Here is an 18708-nt window from a genome sequence, read left to right as displayed (position 1 = left end):
ATTTAGAACTTTTATTATTGGTAAGAATTCTTTTCTTTTGGAAACTACTTTAACAGAATAGTCATTATCAAATCTGATTAAAGCATTATTATACTTGATGGGTGAATTTGCCCAGTCATTTCTTAAGATAAGATCTTTGTCCTGTATAGAGAAAAGTTTCACAATTATGGATCTCTGCTTATTTTTGACTGAAGAAGTATTTCCAGAGGCTGTTAATGTCTTGTGTGCTCATTTTATGCCATATGAAAGGGCTTCAGGTAATTTCACTATGTTTAGTATCCAGGTGGTGAGAAAGTTTATTATGTTATCTCCTTCTGCTTTTTCTGGTAAACTATATATTCGGATGCTGTTTCTTCTTGTTCGGTTTTCCATATCATCAAGGTTTTCTAATATGTATGTATTTTGTTGTAACAAAAATTATGTTTGTTGTTCTTCTGTTAGAAGTCTAGAGTCAATGTTCTATAAGTGAAATTTGCCCTTTCTATTGAATAAACATTTCCTGAAGTTGTTCAAGTTGTTGAGAGCACTCTTCTTTGAAAGTATCTATTTTGTTATCCAGCTTAATTGTAAGTTCCTGTATCTTTGAAATAAGAGAATGCAGTTCCTTTTTGATGGAAGAGTCCTGAGTTGAGTTCTTGAGATGACTCATGATGTATTGCTGATTGTGGTGTTGTCTTTCCAGTGGTTAATTTGACAGGAATTATCCAAAAATAAATAGTAAAATTTCTTCTGTAGATGCTCCAAAGTCTTAAGAATTAGTTAATGTAGAAATTTCCTCAAATTGTTCCTTATTTCATAAAATTCCTGTCAGGAATAGTAATGAGGTAAGAGAGCTGAGAGAAAGTGCTGCTAACTGATTACCATCTTGGCCACGCCCCCTCGTCATGTGCTTTTCTGATACCAAATATGGACTTTCACTGTTCTCTACAGGCATTGTACCATCCATAGCCACTCCACCCAGGTAAGTGGATATCTTCATTCTTGCTCTGTGAAATTAGTGAGGTGTCAGATGTTTTCACATACATTTTTCTCCATTAACCCTTTTTCTACGTATCTGACATGTGCCGTGTCTGTATTTGCACTATACCCACATCCTGCCTCCTCTACAAGCCCATCCATCGATCTTGAGGAAGGATGTATGTACCTCATTCAGATGATACAGTCACTGACACATAGTGCACTGCATGGGGGTCAATGCTGTCATGTCATGGAGGGGTAAGTTCTGTGCCTCAGAGTATAGCCTCTGGAGGAGGGATAGTTTGCCAATCCAGTCTGATGATGTTGGGCATCAGATCTTGGTCATGATGATGACCTTGAGCTGCTGTCCCCTGTTGAGTCAGAGAGTGGTGGTTACTCTACCCCACAACGGAGTGATAACTGTCCATAGGACTACATATGGCTGATATGTGTGGATGTATGTCTGATGGTGTAGACCTGCTCTCACAGACACATGAATGTTCATAGCAATGTCATGGTAGTACTCATGTGCCTTTCTCATACCACTGATCGTGTAGTGCACCATCACCATGTGTTACAAAAGGCTCAGGTGCAAAGATACGGGGAGGCCAAGGCAGTATTTGCTGCACAGCATGATAGTGTAGTAATTGTCGAATGCCCTGCTGTTTGTTATAGTAGTGCTGGAGTACTGTCATGAAACAAACTGGGTGTTTTGTGCCTTGATACTCATAAGCAGATTACCTGCAGTGGAGAGAGGCAGACCACCTCTCACAAAATCCACACATGATTCTCATCCATCAAAGTCTGTGCTGCAGTATGCATGCACACTAGCTGTTAGTTGCCATGTTCAAACTCATCAGTCGCATTCTGACATAGTACTTGCAATACTGCTCAGACCCACACTGTGTCCCAGAATGGTAATGTCATCACATCCAGCTCAGTGGTCCAGCACTGTGGATATAGTGTTTAAGGACATGACAGGGGCAGCCAGGACCACAATGTGAGCCATTAGAATGGGTGCCCTTGATTGCATTACTGTAACACTGACATTTACTCCATGTGTGATGTTTCACCCTGCCTATTGGAAATAAAGACTGACCATTACCCACTACACATGTTAGTGGTGTATGACATGTTTAATGCCACAGGCTTATTTTTGGTGTAGGCCTGACAAGATAGACTGCCTACATGTTGTGTCATGGTGTATATTTATGTCCTTGTTCTCTCTTTTGTACTATATTACAGTTATAATAATGTGCCTTGCTGTTACAGATGCCTTCATTTGACCTGCTCTTCCTAGTGGTTATACACCAACTATGTTTTCATAGGTTCATAGGTTCATAGGTAGGTACTAGGCTATCTGCCCGAGGGCATTTATAAGCCTAGCTAGAGTGTGTCGGCTTTCACTGCCCCATTGATTAATTAACTGATCCTCTGTCAAGCAGAGCCAATGAAGTGATCCCAGGGGTGTATTTTCTGGTACCCATCCACTCGTCAAGGTTTCTCTTGAAGAGTGTTAGTAAGGAGCTCTGCCTAATGTAGTTTGGAATTTTGTTCCAAAGCATGGGGAGTCTCTGTGACAGGAATCTATCCCTCCAGCATGTTCTATTTATTGTTGTGGCAAGGTTTAGCTCACTAGAGTGCATGACTCGCAGTGACTTGGATTTCTTTAGGTAGAGCATGTCCATCAATTCTGAGTTGGACATGGCTTTGTAAGTCAGGCAGAGATCACCTCTGAGTAAGCGATATGTCACTGAGTACAGCCGGAGTTTTTTCAGTCTGGCTGCATAGGACATATGTTTGAGGCCAGTAATCCTCTTGGTGAGGTACTTTTGTGGTCTTTCCAGCTGTTGGAAGTGTCTTATGAGGTACATCCCAAATGGGGCATTGTACTCTATGATGGGTCTGATGAGTGACGAGTAGAGGGGCACTATAACCTCTTTATTTCTAGATGCGAACCCTTTAGTAATTAGATGGGCCACATAAAAGGATTTCCTAACTACTTTGGCAATATGATTGTCAAAGGAGAGATTACTATCTACCTGGGTCCTCAGATCTCTTATTACCTCTTCTGTATTAAGGGGGCTGCCACCTATGTGGCAATTCGTGGGTGTTTTGTTTTTCCCAAACGGGATGACTATACATTTTTTAGCATTTAGCTTGAGGCCATGACTTGGACACTAGGCGTCCGTCTCAGTAAGGCCCTTTTGGAGGATGTCCGTGTCAGCCAGAGAGTCAGTTATGGCTCCCAGTTTGCAGTCATTGGAGAACTTGGTTAGCCATAGTCCTCCTGTGTTTGTCTATATTTCTGAGAAGTATATGCCAAACAGTAGGGGTCCCAGGACCGAGCCTTGTGAGATACCACTTGTAACTGGTTTAGAGTCTGACCTGGAGCCTGCTATTCTTATCATGTGAGTTCTGTCTGTAAGCCATTTGGCAACCTATCTTGTGATGTAGGGATTTATGTTCAGGCTGGTGAGTTTTTCTGTAATACCCGAGTGGGGAATGGTGTCGAAAGCCTTGGCAAGGTCAACTTTTCAACTTATCATACAGCCTCTCAGCTACTGCATTTGGTTTCTTCACATAACTTTCTATTGTTGCCTGCCATTATTGCATGCGCAGGTATACATCAGATGGCATACCAGTGTTACGTGTTGCACTTAATTATGATATTGTCACACCTCCACTTCAACATACCATACACCTGTGTTGCCCTTTTTTACCTTTATTATATTCCTCATGGCATATAATGGTTATGTGTGCCTTACCATATAGACCTGCTTACACACACACACCTCCTTAAGTATAGTGACTTTAATAACACTGCTGAGTGTCCCATGGCTGGTGCGTTGCTAATACATGTGCATTATTTGTTATAGCCGGGACAGTCCTGTCCTGTACTACCTGTATGTACCCTGTCAGATATGCGGCTTTGTTGACATACCTTACCCTAGTGTTAGTACTGCACCTACTGTATGCTGTATAGCCTTGTGTTAATACTGCACCTACTGTATGCTGTATAGCCTAGTGTTAGTACTGCACCTACTGTATGCTGTATAGCCTAGTGTTAGTACTGCACCTACTGTATGCTGTATAGCCTTGTGTTAGTACTGCACCTACTGTATGCTGTATAGCCTTGTGTTAGTACTGCACCTACTGTATGCTGTATAGCCTTGTGTTAGTACTGCACCTACTGTATGCTGTATAGCCTTGTGTTAGTACTGCACCTACTGTATGCTGTATAGCCTTGTGTTAATACTGCACCTACTGTATGCTGTATAGCCTTGTGTTAGTACTGCACCTACTGTATGCTGTATAGCCTTGTGTTAGTACTGCACCTACTGTATGCTGTATAGCCTTGTGTTAATACTGCACCTACTGTATGCTGTATAGCCTTGTGTTAGTACTGCACCTACTGTATGCTGTATAGCCTTGTGTTAGTACTGCACCTACTGTATGCTGTATAGCCTTGTGTTAATACTGCACCTACTGTATGCTGTATAGCCTTGTGTTAGTACTGCACCTACTGTATGCTGTATAGCCTTGTGTTAGTACTGCACCTACTGTATGCTGTATAGCCTTGTGTTAGTACTGCACCTACTGTATGCTGTATAGCCTTGTGTTAATACTGCACCTACTGTATGCTGTATAGCCTTGTGTTAATACTGCACCTACTGTATGCTGTATAGCCTTGTGTTAGTACTGCACCTACTGTATGCTGTATAGCCTTGTGTTAATACTGCACCTACTGTATGCTGTATAGCCTTGTGTTAATACTGCACCTACTGTATGCTGTATAGCCTTGTGTTAATACTGCACCTACTGTATGCTGTATAGCCTTGTGTTAATACTGCACCTACTGTATGCTGTATAGCCTTGTGTTAGTACTGCACCTACTGTATGCTGTATAGCCTTGTGTTAGTACTGCACCTACTGTATGCTGTATAGCCTTGTGTCCTACAGTGTAACACACTCCTATGACATGTGCATGCTGCATCTCAGTATTATCATACAGCTCCCCCCCAGTGTGAAGTTCCATCAGTTATGGTACATCCCCCCTCTGCATACTCCAATAGCCATTGTCATAAACACATTTATGCTGCTAGATACACACACTCATTACATGTATGCTGACAGAATCCCTGGCCATCCACACTTGCTGTTTGGTGCAGCTCAGGTGCATCATACACATACAGGTATCGCTGCTAGTGGCAGTGTACTATGCCAATAATAGTCTAGCGATAATTGTTATTCTATACCCATAAAGATTTATTTGTTTCTTTTGTGTACATATGTATATAATAATTTACATATCAAAATGCTCTTATGGTATGTTTGTTCCATCTGGACACCTACTGACCTTTTTCATGTAGTTGTCAGCTGTGATGCTGTAATCCAGCAACCCCCATTTCTCTGTGTACTTGGGTAAGTTTGCTTTGTCGTGACTTAAAGTTCTGAACCAGATGCTGCTGTGTCCCTTGAGCTACTATAAATACATATATATATATATATATATATATATATATATATATATATATATATATATATATATATATATATATATATAGATAATATATATATATATATATATATATATATATATATATATATATATATAAATATAAATATATATATATATGTATATATATAGTTTATGTCACCCACGCCAAGTAGTTCTTACTTTTGTGTCTTTCTAATCATCCTGTGACAGCTCTGATAGCTCCACATCAGACATCTTGGGTTCTTGGGGTAGGTCACTCACAGCTAGATCTGGCAGGGGCTGTGTTCTGCTGTTAACATGTTGTGCAACATGGGTCAAACATTGCATTTTTCAGCGTGTAATGCAGTGTATCTCTGGATGTGTCCACATATCTGAATCATGTTTTCAGCATGCCAAACATCCATTTCATGGTGTTCCACATAATGGTGTTCACTCTGATAAATGTGTCCTCAACAGGTGTAGATAGAGGTCTGAATGGTGCCATGAGCCAAGGTTCCAGTAGATAACCCCAGTCACCTGTTTTTAAAGGAATATACACAATTAATCTCCTTGCTTAACATGAACAGGTCTTGGTTCAGATTACATTATAGCTGTAAAAACCTCTCTGGAATGTCAGTCTGTTAGAAAGTTGACCTCAGCTCACTTTTCCTCCGGATCATTGTACAATGTGCACTACCAGGGTGTGTTGCCATGTTATTAATAATGAGGCCATCTGCTGAGCATATTACCTGACAAATGATCATTGACCACCCCTTTCTATTGATGTACCATTCTGAATTATTAGATGTTGGTACTTTTATTGTTACATGGGGGCACTCAGTTGTAACAAGAACAAAGGGAAAATGATGCTGATATAGAACCATTTTGTGTCAGTTCTGTACTCCAACTTACTTTTGGAATCTGCTCCATATTGTTCTTTTAGGAAAAAAACAGATTCCTAGTACTTTATAATAATTGCTAATCTATGGTGTGAGGTCAGACATGAGAAAAGCATGAAAAGGGACTTTATAGATTAGAAATACATCATTTCAAGTTAAATAAGAGAATCCAAAATAAGAATGACAATCCTGAAATACTACAGTTGTATTGCAACATCAGGAAAAAATGAAGTCTAGTAACAAAAAGTCAGAATGATTGTGCAAATTCCAAATGTAAAGTCAAGTAAGTATTACTGAGGTTTGTAAGAATGGTATGATATACTGAAACGCTTGTACTTAACAAATCTAAAATAAATATATCTCTAAAAAAGTTATAAGAGCAAGATATAACCAAGGGCTTGAGCTATAAACAAAGAATGTGCTAAAATACTTTTAAAATATTAAATAAACTAGTTAAAGAAGCACTGACATTAAAACATTATTGTATATATAATCTTGTTGTGTGGCACATGGATCCAGTCAGAATTGTTTAGGAGTTATGCACCCACTAGTGAATATACCTGTTACCTAGTGGTTAAGAACATTTAGAGATCCAGAAAAAAGATTTACTTATAATGAAATTGATCTATTAGTAATGATACACGGATGTGGAAAAAATCCTCAAATATATCTATTGTAAAGAAATTCAGATAAAGAGAATACCATAAACACATGAAAACATATTCAGAAAGTCTTTGTGAAAGGCATCACCAGAATTGAAAAGGCTGTTAATTTACAAAAGTCCAATCTGAAAGTGTAATACAGATTGGGTAAGGAATTCTACACAGTGAAACACGAATAGTTTGTGAGCTCATGGGTTCACAGGTTCCTAGGAAAGTAGTAGAAAATTAGTCTGCAGATCATTAAAAGCAAAGACGACCGCCCCCCAAAAATCCCATATTCAAAAGTTTCATCCATTCCCAAGGAGGGCAATATAAGCTAGATCTGGGGAGAATTTGAGGCTGTCCATCTACCCATCTGATCATCTACATTTTCTTTGAAGTTAACAAGAATGCTATTCTGCCTGACATGCAGTGTATTTGTTCCAGAGGTTTGGGATACACTAGGATATGAATCTGTCATTCCAACATGTCTTATTTATCTGCTGATGAAGATTTAGTTACTATAACCTGGTATTTGAGGAACTATTTGCTCTGTGAAAGAACAGAAGGTCAAGGAAGGTTGGATCTTTCATAGCTCAGAAGGCTACACACAGATTCTCATGGATGAGTCTATAAAAAAACTGAGTACACACAGTCTGTCCTAACAGGTAAGATTTTTGAAGCTGCTGGTATTTTTACTTAAAAACCTTAGAGATCTCTCAAATTGTGCAGTATGCTTAGAAAACTACATGTCAAAAAGGGTATTATCTTCAATCATGGATCAGATGAGATACGAGTAAAGGGGAATTAGAACTTCTCTGGATCTGGAGACGGCACCTTTGAAGATTATATGAGCCAGAGAAATAGTCTTTCTAACGACTAAGGTAACATTCTGCTTAGAAGGTAAGAAAATATCAGCAAGAGTGCCTTGATCTCTTAGTTCATCTTTGAGCTCATATAGGACGCAGCCTAGGACACCATCCGGCCCCATTGATGCTGTGCTTTTGGATTTGTAGAGGGCTGTTTTAACCTGAGGGTCTGTGATTTCAGGGAATCTACATTCTTCTGGTATGGTTATGGGCCCTTTTGGGGGTCAGGGGGGTGATGTTTGTGCTGAACCTGTCTGCCAGGATGTTGGCGATATCGGTCGGTTCAGTGCATTTTGTGCCATTCTGCACTAACTACGAGCAGATCTGAGAATTGCCACTTAGATTCTTGACATAGCTAAAGAATCACTTGTGGTTATCTTTGGAGTACTTGGCAATTTTTCTTTCAAAGCTCACCTTGGATGATTTTATAAGGGATCGTAGTTTCTTGCTGATACTGATCAGGGATGTCTTCCTTTCTTGGGATTTTACACTTTTCTGTACTAGTTTCCTCCTTCTATTGTATAGCTTGTTTATGGCAGGAGTCCACCAGACTGGTTTCCTTTTCTTGGAGGAGTGAATCTTGGTTTTGCTTGGGATGGCATGATCCATGCATTTTTGTAGGTGCCTACAGAATGCATCAGTAAAAGATTTTGCAGCTTGGACAGCATTATCCTTCAGCATGGGGGCTTTAAAACTTTCCACCTCAGGCTTAAATAACGTGAAGTTTGCTTTTGAAAAGTTTTTCACAGTGGTTTTCTTGTCTGGGGGTGGGGGTGGAATGTGGATATCCAAAGTGATTTGTTTATGGTCATATCTAACCAGCGAGGGGTTGACCTCCGGTGTGGATCACCAGTCGCTCATGTTGGTGATGACCAGATCCAATATGTTGTCACCTCTGGTGGGAGTGTTGACCAGTTGAACCAGGGCATTTGAGTTTATAAATTCTAGGAAATGTTGGGCAAGGGAGTTAGTACTTCAGTAGTTTTTCCAGTTAATGTTTGGGTAATTGAAATCACTCAATATTAGGGTGTTTGGTAGGACCTTTATGTTTCCCAGTGTTTCCAGAAATGCGGAATGGGGGTCCTGGAACATGGTGGGTGATCTGTAGCAAGCTACAATTTGAATTGCAGTTTTGCCCATTGTTAGCTGCACGTGGATGATCTCTGAAGCATCGTGCTGTGCCACTAACCTGGAGGTGTGGGTATTCTTGATGAATATGAATACACCCCCACCTTTTGTATTTCAGTTTGGGTTCTGTGGCTGAAATGTATGGTATGAGTTGTAGCCTGGTAGTGCTGGGGTGCTCTCTGGATCCTTAAACCAGGTTTCTGTTACTGCACATATATCAGTTTTCTCCATACTGAGGAGTGCCTCGAGTGCATGCATTTTGAGATTTAGACTTCAGGCATTGAATAGTATTACCCTCAGTTTTTTGTTACTTCTGCTATTTACAGCGGTGGGTTTGTCTTTTGAGCCTTGCCTAAAAAAGGCACTATGGGGGTGGCAAGAGCCTTGGCCAGTATTCTAAAGCCGAAAGGTGACAGGTGCAAGCTGTCTCTAGCGAAGCAGCGTGGCTTGTTGAGCATGTCATCCCAGGTGGACAGACACTGGATCTCCTTTGAATGACACCAGAAACTTAGGCAATTGTTGAAATCGAGAATGTTTTCTTTATGAACAAAAGGAGAAACCAGCACACAACAAATTCGACAGCAAAATAATAAAATCAAGCAGCTTTATTTCCAGATTCTTTATACCATGGTATCATTCTTGGTGAGGCAGGATGCTACTCAGGGTCAGGGTCATACCGGCCTGGGCTACGTGATCAGAGAGCTCTTCCATGTCTCTTTTCTTGTAGTGCAGGAAGGTAAGGCTTTGTCATTCACACCAACATGGACAATGACAGAGTCATATTTGTACTTGTTCTGGAGTGACCTGAGTGCTTGTGTTGTGTGGCGGATCCTGGCACCCGACAGGTAGCTAACAGTAACCTTCTCCTTATTCAGCCTAGTGAGTGGGATGTCAGTGTGCCTGCCTATACAGTGACCTATTACTAATATGTTGGGTATGTTATTTTACCTTAAGGGCTTTGATTGCATGACACATTGGTTTTGTGAAGTATGTGTTTCATGGTTTGTGTTGGGGGTGGAGGTTGCTTGGTTGTTTGCTTTGGAGGTCTTTGTTGGTTTTGTAGATTTTTATTTAGAGCCACCGGGTATGTTTTCATGTATTTATGTGTGTTTTTTGCCGGTGCTTGTTTACTGCATCTATGTGAGACTGGTGGTGTGATGCAAGTATTTCCCTTGTCCTCTTGACTGTCTGATCCAGTCTTGGGTTGAGAGAGCTTAGCCTCCAGTTTGGCTGTATAATTGCATCTCTCACATGTATTAGTGTTTGGTGGTAGGAGGAGAGGGTTGTCTGTGTACATGAGGCAGTTGTAACATTGCCTCAAAATGCCCAGATTCACCAGTTGGACTGGAGAGTACACCTGAAACTTCCCTTTGGACATGCCTGGATAGGTACAGTGAACTGTTTTAGTGGATGGCTGGTAAGGTCGAATAGAGAGCCTTGTCCTTCTGTACAGTACAGGAGGGTCTAGTGCTAGGGTTTATAAGTGCTTGCTATAAGTTTTGAGCAAGTGCCGGGCTGAGAAATGAATGGCTTGAGTGCTTAAGTTGAAAGGTTGTCCAGTTCCAAGGGAAAAATTGAAGAGGAGACTTTGTGGAGCCGGGAATAGTTTTACTCTAACTAAATGGTGCTGCTCGGCGTACAAACTGGGCAAATGAAAGAGATAGAAATTAACCCAAAATGGCCAATAAACTACTAATTTCTGGGGCTGAAACCACTCCTCCAGGGACAGATAGGCTGCTCAAAGCTCCTCTCTCTCACAGGTGAACACAGAAACGTCCTTCTATACAAGTAAGATATGGGAAAACACAGAGATATGTAACACAGTCCTGAATTTAGCACTAACCTGAAAAATGGACTACACTAGCTTAGAAAGCTGGGAAACAAGTATATATATATATATATATATATATATATATATATATATATATATATATATATATATATATATGCATATGTTCATGTCTATGGATCGACAACTTACTATATCGACATCCACTTCACCGACATCTAAAATAATCGACACCGCAAATCACGGACATTTAACAGGTAAGAGATTTAAATTTCGCTAATCATGCCTACCAGACATGCATAACACTGCCATACTTACTAAAACATGGTAGGCATGATTAGCGAAATTTAAATCTCTTACCTGTTAAATGTCCGTGATTTGCGGTGTCGATTATTTTAGATGTCAGTGAAGTGGATGTCGATATAGTTATATATATATATATATATATATATATATATATATATATATATATATATATATCACAGATCGGAGTTGTAGTCAATACCCCTAGTAATAAAGCAGGAAGAAACAAAAATACAGTAAAAGCAGATGAATAAAGTGCAATATATATATATATATATATATATATATATATATATATATATATATATATATATATAGGAAACAATAGAACTGATTTAAACAAGTTACCCAATTAACCAGAAAAATAGCTCAACACTGAGCTCTGTTCCAGCAGTCTTCAATCAGACAAGTTCTAACTGCACACTCCTGCTACTAGGGTGTAGGGGAACCTTCTCCAAAAAGGATGGCATGGATCAGTGCTCAAGTAATACAAACAAAGCTAGATTCAGCAGGCCTGAATCTGGTCTATGCTACAGCAACAAGGTGCACCAATTTCAGAAAGAAACAGTTCAAATAAGCAGGCACAATAAGCCTGTGACCAGAAATTCCCAGCTCAGAAGGCAGAATCCAGCCTCTCCTACCACAAGAGTGCAGACCACAACCCTCTTAATGTAGAATACCTGGCCTGAAGCCCAAGTGCTTAAGCCAGAACTAATACACTTTTAGAAAGCAGACACTGGGCCTTCAATCAGCAATTCCCAGCTTAGAAGGATGTAAGCTACCTGTCCTGCCACACCAGTGCAGATAACAAACGCTACAGTTCCCTACAAAACGGTGTCTACAGGACTGCAATCAGTTTCTCTCAACATTTAAACAGATTGAACTCTACAGTTCCCTACAAAATGGTGTCTACAGGACTGCAATCAGTTTCTCTCAACATTTAAACAGAGTAGGTTACACACAAAAAGCATTTGTTAAGCTTTTACTTACAGTGCTTTGTAATTAAGCAGGTCACCATATTGGTCAGCCATAGGGCTCTTTGTTTCTACTTGAGTGGTTGCCTCTTTCCCCTGTAACTGAAGTAAACTGACTCTTACATTAAGAGCTGTAATACTTACCTTATAGCTTTAGGACACCTTAGGAAACCTTATAAACTGCAATAGCCCCGCTATGTTCACCCTCGCTACGCTCGGGCTCTCTTCGCTCCCCTCCCTGCCCCCAATTACCTCCCACCCACAATACCTCTAAATTTATAGTACTATAGCCACTCCCCCACTTTCTAGATCCTATCTGCTTTCATCTGGGATAATTCCACCCACCCCCATTCTGCTACCTACATTGTAATAGCACCTATTAGCTTTCATCTGGCATTCTCCCATCCCCCTTCCAGTACCTTTACCTCACCACTCTATCTTCTGGTGTTGCATCACCAGGTAAAACAAAGTTCCTTCACTCACTAGCTGAATCACATATAATGATATACGCCTCTTTACTACCCCTCTTGTTCACACCATACCTCCTTACCTTGTATGAAAACTAGTTTCTCACGGGATTTCAGGTCCCAAAAGGCCATACTATCACCCCAGCTGTAAATCCTTCCACATTCAACCATACTTACAGTACCAGATCCTATCCAACATCTTGTTCAGTCTATCAACATCTCAACCCCAGGCACATTAGCTCTAGATCCAAACACTACCACAAACTAATAAACAAATTCCTGAATTTCATAACCAAGTATAGACTCAACCTAATACTTGGTGGTGATATTCACCCCAACCCTGGCCAACTCACTTCAGATACACATACCCCCTCTACTTGTAATCTAAGCTACAAACCTACAATTAATAGGCCAACTAACTCTCTCCTAGTCTGTCATCTCAATATTAGAAGCATTAATAACAAGGTACATGAATTGTATGCACTTCTGGATGCCCACTCCCCTGAGATTCTCTGTTTATCTGAAACCTGGTTAAAACCTAACACTAAAGACAATGAAGTGTTACCACCTGGGTACAACATACACAAGCTGGATTGTGCTTCAAGGAAGGGGGGTGGGGTAGCTGTACTCTATACATCTGAGTTGAATGTCACCATAGATGTAATACAACCTCCTCAGATTAATAACTCGGAGATTCTTGCCACCAAATTGCAGCTTAATAAAGATAAATGCATTAATATCATCTGTATGTACATTCCCACAGGTAACAATATATCTACATTTGAAGATATCCTGCACTGGCTATCATGTCACTACCCCCAAGAAACCCTACTACTTGGAGACTTTAACATAGACTGGGACACCTGTTCCTTAGAATCCCCAACCACCCATATTAACCTGCATGCATTTACACAAATCATATCCACTCCTACCAGGATAGGTAAACCCAACCAAAAAGAAAGTATACTTGACTGGGTACTCATAAACAGTCACCCCCAACTGTACACCTCTGGTACACTCCTTAATGGCCTAAGCGATCACCTTCTCACATATGTAATTAAGCACAAAACCATTAATTCCCAACAACCCTTACTCAGAAAGGTTAGAAACAATAAAAACTTTGACCCTGCCAAATTCCAACAAGAACTAAACTCATGTAATTGGTCTATTCTAAAACACCTCCCCTTAGAGGAAGCAGTAGGATACTTTAACAACAAATTCCTTGAGATCCTTGATTTGCATGTACCTGTTCGTTCAAAGAGAACCAAGGCAAAAACTGCACCATGGCTTTCTATAGAGTCTAAACTCAAAATTACCCTTAGAAACAAAGCATGGGCTTTATGGCGTTCTTCTAAAGACCCTTAAGATCACATTAAATACAGGCAATCAAGGAACGAAACCAAAAAATCAATTTTACAAGACAAAAAACAATACTACTGTAATTTACAGACAGTAAACCAAAATAACCCTCAGAAGTTTTGGGCAGGTTTAAATAATCTACTACATCCTGGACAAACTTCAACCCCAATCCCTGCTACTACTATTGATAAAACCCCTGAAGATGTTTCTGATAGTTTTAACCAATTATTTACTGAGACAGTTCAAGACCTAGCTAGCCAACTACCTCCTAGCTCCCCTGGTCCTGAAAGTAGCACCCCTAGAAACCTACTTATGTTCAGCTTCCAACCAGTCACCACTTCACTTATCCGTACCTTGATCAAAAAATTAAAACCCACTACACTTTCTGCTGATCAACTCCCTGCCGAGTACCTACAAAAATCAACTGATGCTATTGCTTACCCCGTCTCAATACTAATCAATAAAACCATAGTAGAAGCTAAAATTCCCACCATCTGGAAAATATCCTATGTAATCCCACTTCACAAAGGAGGCAGCTCTACTGAATTCTCCAATTATAGGCCAATAGCTATACTCTCTCCACTTGCAAAGATTATGGAAAAATGTATTCACAGACAACTCATGCACCACCTAGTCCAAAATTGCCTTATGGCAGACACTCAGCATGGCTTCCGTCCTCATCACAGCACTACTTCAGCCCTCCTAGCCTTTACTAACACCATAAACCATAATCACAACAATAATTATATATCCTCAGCCCTCTTTTTGGATCTTTCCAAGGCATTCGATATGGTTGATCACCAACTTTTAATCCACACCCTGCAAACATTCTGTCTAAATACTGGAGCCCTCCAATGGTTTCAGTCCTACTTGAATGGTCGACAGCAGGCTGTCCTCTGGCAGAACAAACTCTCTAACCTTCTACCTAACACCCTCAGAGTACCACAAGGCTCTATACTAGGGCCCTTGCTGTTCTCCATCTTCATTAACGACCTTTATACTGTCATCCCAAACGTCAGCTGTATCCAATATGCTGATGACTCTACTCTGATTTGCTCAGCCACATCTCCAGTAGAGTTATGGTCAGCTACCCAGACCACCTTTAATACAATAGAAAACTGGCTTTCTGAACATCGTCTGATCCTAAATCCCAACAAAACTAAAATGCTGTTATTTTTACCAACATGTAGGTCTACCGCTTTCACCTTTACCATAAAATCAAATGATGGCACAATAATCTCCCCTGACCCATCTACAAAATTATTAGGTGTCATCATAGACAATAATCTAAAATTTGACCTACATGTTAACCAAACTATCAAAACCATCAATAAAAAACTAGGGTCACTTTACAGAATAAAAGCCTTCCTAACCCCTCCAGCTAAAATTGCAATAGCTCACTCTCACCTTCTTTCAACCCTTCTGTATGCATCACCTCTATTCTCGAATTTGAACAAGACTGTCCTTAAACTCTCAATTTGCTACAACCACATTGCCAGGTTTGCCACTGGGCTGCCTTTTAGGACACATCATTGCATCAATCTAAATCAGCTTGGTTGGCTTGAACTACCCAGCCTAATCCAGTATAACCAACTGATTATGGCCTATAAAATCCTCTATAATCCGGACAATACTCCTGCACTTAAAAATATTATCACCCCCTATAACAATCCTAGACCGCTTCGATCCTCTAACAAACTACTAATTCAGACTAGCAAAATTAATAACACAGCCAGTGATTCTCTCTTTGCAAACCCTGTAAATAGATCCTGGAACTCTCTTCCAGCTGATATTACCTTACTTTCCACCTTAGGTCAATTTAAAACTAGACTCAAACAACACTTGTCACTTAACTGGCTATGTCATTGTATCAAGCCTGGCTAACTCTCTCTAGAATGTGTAAAAATCTGTTAACCAGTTTACTGTGTAATTTCATTTAATCCTGACTTGTGCTCAGGATTAACTGTAACATGTGGAACTTGTTTAACTTGCTTACTTATGTAATCTCTGTAAATAGTCTGTAATATGTAATGATGGTATTATGTAATGCTGTATCTGCTTACCCTTGGAGCTTTTCTCCCCGGGCCTCCGGTGAAAATGGACATGCATCCAGTTGGACTATCCCGGTCAACATATGAAAAATAAAATAAATAAATACATTCTTAATGTAAAACAACTGGTATGAAACCCAAGTGCTTAAACCAAAAGACTTAGAATAACAGTTACAATTTAATCAGGCTACTACCAAGCAGTAATAAATTCAGCAGAATAAATAAAATTGAGTACTTTTAAGAAAAGCAAGATAAAGTAGGAGGAAACACAAATACAGTAAAAGCAGATGAATAAAGTGCATTTTGTAAGTGCAAGGAGAGAGGAAGGAGGAACCTAAGTGAGTTGGCCTTCGCAAATCTTTTCTCTGTATTAAGTCGAGTGAACACTAGACTCAGAATATGATCTCACTCTACTCGATTAAGTGAGCAAATGAGATGGACCCAGGAAGAGTGTTCTAATACAGACTTACAGGAGGGGCGGGCAATTCTAGAGCCACCAACACTAATACCAACACAGGAACAGGGAGGGTGGGTGGAGAACTAACTGCAGAGAGACACACAGCACACTGCTCAATGAAACACACAATTAGGAAACAGAAAAAATGAAAATACAGTACTTTTTAAACTGCAAGTTTGTACTTAACAGAAGACTAAAATACACTACTGCAAGTTTTACTTAACTTCAGCTTCTAATGCAGATGTTTGTAGCCAAGCAAGTCTCTCAGCAGTTGAGCATAAAATTATTTCTCAAACTTTGTGGCTAGCACTTAAAGTACAGAGGAATCCCTCTAGGCTATTAAATATCAGATAACAAAGAAGTGATAACACCACCCCCTCTTATAGCAGACACACACACAGCAGACTTTTCAATGAAACACACAATTAGAAAACAGAAAAATGAAAATACAGTACTTTTAAAACTGCAAGTTTGTACTTAACAGAAGACTAAAATACACTACTGCAAGCTTTACTTAACATGTGTGTATGCATGTGTGTGTGTTTGTGTGTGTGTGTGTGTGTGTGTGTGTGTGTGTGTGTGTGTGTGTGTGTGTGTGTGTGTGTGTGTGTGTGTGTGTGTGTGTGTGTGTGTGTGTGTGTGTGTGTGTGTGTGTGTGTGTGTGTGTGTGTGTGTGTGTGTGTGTGTGTGTGTATCCATTTCAATTTGTTTATTGTGTGTGAGACAGTGAATGAGGTGTGGTGCTCTGCTTACATGCTCTGTAAACAGATGGGGATCAGGAAGACTAGACACCAGAGATAAATAACATGCCTTAAAAGGCAGTAGAAAAGATTCAGGCCCTGTACCCTTCCACTCTGAACAGAAGTTGTTAGGTATCTGTGCCATCATTAGACACCAGGGATAGAATGCAAAAAGCATAAATAAAAAAAATTCTAAGTACAAAAGGTGGGTGAGGAGCATCCTTGACACACGAAACACCAGCATTAACCTGCTGCAGTAACTGAGAAGTTAGAAGGGTAGGGTTTTTAAACATATCTTAAGGATCCTGGGCATTATGTACTGCTTTCAACATGTCATGATATATGAGGCAGCAGGGCAGCAAACATTAACTATAATTCTCAACCTTGTAGCAAAAATGTATTTTTCCTTAGCATGCATTTACTGAGGGATATGAATTGTGAAAATCAAGTGTTTAGCTTTAATGGCTGTCATCATTTGTGAATTACCAGAGCAGGGGCAAAGGAGATGTTTAGAAAACATAAAGACAGGTATGGGGTCTGTGATGTGTGTGTGTGTGTGTGTGTGTGTGTGTGTGTGTGTGTGTGTGTGTGTGTGTGTGTGTGTGTGTGTGTGTGTGTGTGTCCGTTTGAATTTGTTTATTGTGTGTGAGACAGTGAATGAGGTGTGGTGCTCTGCTTACACATTGTGGCTGCCGACACTGTTAGCTACCATGGGAAGTGCTGATCTGCACTCCTCCATGTGTGTGTGTGTGTGTGTGTGTGTGTGTGTGTGTGTGTGTGTGTGTGTGTGTGTGTGTGTGTGTGTGTGTGTGTCCGTTTGAATTTGTTTATTGTGTGTGAGACAGTGAATGAGGTGTGGTGCTCTGCTTACACATTGTGGCTGCTGACACTGTTAGCTACCATGGGAAATGCTGATCTGCACTCCTCCATAATTAAATGCAGTTCAGAGACAAACAAATTAGCCAATAATTAGTTCATAGGTTCATAGGTGTGCACTAGGCTAATGGCCCTGGGGCGTTTACAAGCCTAGCCCATAGAAGTTTCCTGGCATTGTGCCTCCTGTCATTAATTCCCTGTGCCTCTATCAAGTAGAGCCACCGGAGTGATCCCTGGGGTGAACTTTCTATTTCCCATCCACTCATCAAGATTTCTATTGAAGAGGGCTAGTGAGGTGCTCTGCTTGACAAGTTCTTTCCTCATTGCATTAAATGTGTCTCTGAGTCACAAATCACCACATTGTAGAAGCAGGGCCTTTTTACCATGTATGTGTGTATCCATATTAATCCCTGGCACTGTCTTTAATGATTTAGTCTGACGGTATAAGTGGGCCTTCCTCTATAGTAACTACCTTTAGAAGAAGCAGTAAGTTACTTCAGTCAAACATTCCAAATATCAGATGTACACCTACAGAAAAGAAGAATTAAAAATATACCTGCCCCAAGACTAACCACAAAAACAAACCACCTGTCATCAGAGAGGGACACAGTTCAAGAAACTAGATAAGATAAAAGATTCTATGAATGAAACAAAAGTATAGGAACTTATAAAATGCATTATCCAAAACTGAAGGAAAAACTACCATCTTAGACTTTTA

This window comes from Protopterus annectens, chromosome 4.part0 (genome assembly GCF_019279795.1).
Source record: "Protopterus annectens isolate FY-2018-M chromosome 4.part0, PAN1.0, whole genome shotgun sequence".
Classification (NCBI taxonomy): Eukaryota; Metazoa; Chordata; order Ceratodontiformes; family Protopteridae; genus Protopterus; species Protopterus annectens.
The sequence above is the reverse complement of the archived record's forward strand: the minus strand, read 5'-3'. Positions refer to the sequence as shown.